This window comes from Phodopus roborovskii, unplaced genomic scaffold (assembly GCF_943737965.1).
Source record: "Phodopus roborovskii unplaced genomic scaffold, PHOROB, whole genome shotgun sequence".
In the NCBI taxonomy this organism is placed as follows: Eukaryota; Metazoa; Chordata; class Mammalia; order Rodentia; family Cricetidae; genus Phodopus; species Phodopus roborovskii.
In genome coordinates, this window is record NW_026126578.1 from 14,024,690 (window position 1) to 14,027,132 (window position 2,443).

Here is a 2,443-nt window from a genome sequence, read left to right on the forward strand (position 1 = left end):
ACACGTGCTATTTATATTTACTTGTTAATATTCTTATTCTTTAAGTTTCAGAGGGGGGATCATGCCATGTGTTGTGTGTGACCGTCAGAACAACTTGCAGGTGTCAGTTCTCTCCTGTGACAGGGCCCAGATTTTACGAGGTACTCAGGCCTTAGTACAACTGGTTATATGATGGAGGTACCATTCAGGCTGTAAAACTTAGCATGTAGACAGCACCACCTCCCAAAAACTGCAAACAAAGGCCTAACCCATCAAAGTTCAGAGTTATGGGAGCCTCTAAATGTATTAACCTGGTTTTCAGCTTCTGTGGCTCTGCCTCTGGCAAACTGTTCTTGTTATCTGAAGTACATTTTAAAAAAAGGCTCAGGGGGGCTACACTGGGACCCTGAACACCCAGTATAGTCTCTGGCTGGTTAATAAAGACTTTGTGTTGGCTGAAACCCACGTCTGAGTAATCTTTTTTGGTGGATACCCTACAACATTCCTACCATGTGAGCTCTGGAGAACAAGCTTCTTCAGGCTTAGTGACAAGCCTGCAAAGCCATCTCCCTGGCTTTTTTTACTGTGTATCCTTGGCTGGCCTCATACTTGCAGCAATCCTCTTGCCTCAGACTCTTGCGGCCTGGGACTGTAGGCGTGGGCCATCACACCTGGCTCTTCGCATGCCTTTCCTTCCTTCCTTCCTTCCTTCCTTCCTTCCTTCCTTCCTTTCTTTCTTTTTTGTTCTTGTTGTTGTTTTGTGTTTTGTTTTGTTTTTGTTTTTCAAGACAGGATTTCTCTGTGTAATAGCCCTAATTGTCCTGACACTAGCTTTGTAGACAAAGCTGACTTCCAACTCACATAGATCCACCTGTCCTCTGCCTCGCCAGTGCTGGGATTAAAGGTGTGCACCACCACCACCACCACCACCACCCAGCCTTCACGGGCTTATTCATTCATTTGTTTGCTTGTTTTTTCCTGCTTAAACTGGAAACACCTTTATTGATAGTTTAAGACAGTCGTATACACACAAAGACAAAGACAAGAAGTGTAAAATTGCAGCACGTGGGCTAATATTCTTTTCCCTCATCATCTCCTTCAGCACTATCTGCCCCAACCTCTTCATAATCCTTCTCTAGGGCAACCATGTCTTCACGGGCCTCAGAGAACTCACCCTCCTCCATACCTTCACCTACATAACAGTGCACAAAGGCACGTTTGGCATACATCAGATCAAACTTGTGATCTAGGCGAGCCCAGGCCTCAGCGATGGCTGTGGTGTTGCTCAGCATGCACACAACTCTCTGGACCTTGGCCAGATCTCCACCAGGCACCACAGTGGGAGGCTGGTAATTAATGCCAACCTTGAAGCCAGTGGGGCACCAGTCCACAAACTGGATGATACGCTTAGTCTTGATGGTGGCAATGGCAGCATTAACATCTTTGGGAACCACATCTCCACGGTACAGCAGGCAGCAAGCCATGTATTTACCATGGCGAGAGTCACATTTCACCATCTGGTTGGCTGGCTCAAAGCAGGCATTGGTGATCTCTGCTACTGTAAGCTGCTCATGGTAGGCTTTCTCGGCAGAGATGACAGGGGCATATGTGGCCAGAGGGAAATGGATGTGAGGGTAGGGTACCAGGTTGGTCTGGAATTCTGTCAGGTCAACATTCAGGGCCCCATCAAATCTGAGGGAAGCAGTGATGGAAGACACAATCTGGCTAATAAGGCGGTTAAGGTTAGTGTAGGTGGGGCGCTCAATGTCGAGGTTTCTATGACAGATGTCATAGATGGCCTCATTGTCTACCATGAAGGCACAATCAGAGTGCTCCAGGGTGGTGTGGGTGGTGAGGATGGAATTGTAGGGCTCAACCACAGCAGTGGAAACCTGGGGGGGGCTGGGTAGATGGAGAACTCCAGCTTGGACTTCTTTCCATAATCAACAGAGAGCTTCTCCATCAGCAGGGAGGTGAACCCAGAGCAGGTTCCCCCACCAAAGCTGTGGAAAACCAAGAAGCCCTGAAGACCTGTGCACTGGTCAGCCAGCTTATGAATTCTGTCCAAGACAAGATCAATGATCTCCTTGCCAATGGTGTAGTGGCCATGGGCAGTTATTGGCAGCATCTTCCTTGCCTGTAATGAGCTGCTCAGGGTGGAAGAGCTGTCGGTAGGTGCCAGTGCGGACTTCATCGATAACTGTGGGTTCCAGGTCTACTAATTCTGGCCAATTTCAGGGACTTCCTGAAATTATTTTGAGTTCCTTACTTTCTGTCTTAATGAGCTTCACTGTGAGATGGAATGTTTCAGTCACTTAGGAAACTGCCACACCATATGTTTGTTAGTTTGACTGGTTTTTCAAGACAGAGTCTCAGTGTGTAAAACAGGCTTGCCTCCCACACAGAGGTCTTGCCCATCTTGTTGCCTGAGTGCTGGGATTAAAGGCCCACACCATCATGTCTG

At 47.8% G+C, this 2,443-nt stretch overlaps 1 pseudogene; it reads right to left on the minus strand.

Moving 5' to 3' along the window:
- Nucleotides 1-1,028: 1,028 nt before the first annotated feature.
- Nucleotides 1,029-2,192, minus strand: LOC127236184 (tubulin alpha-8 chain-like; annotated as a pseudogene).
- Between the last annotated feature and the right edge of the window lie 251 nt (nt 2,193-2,443).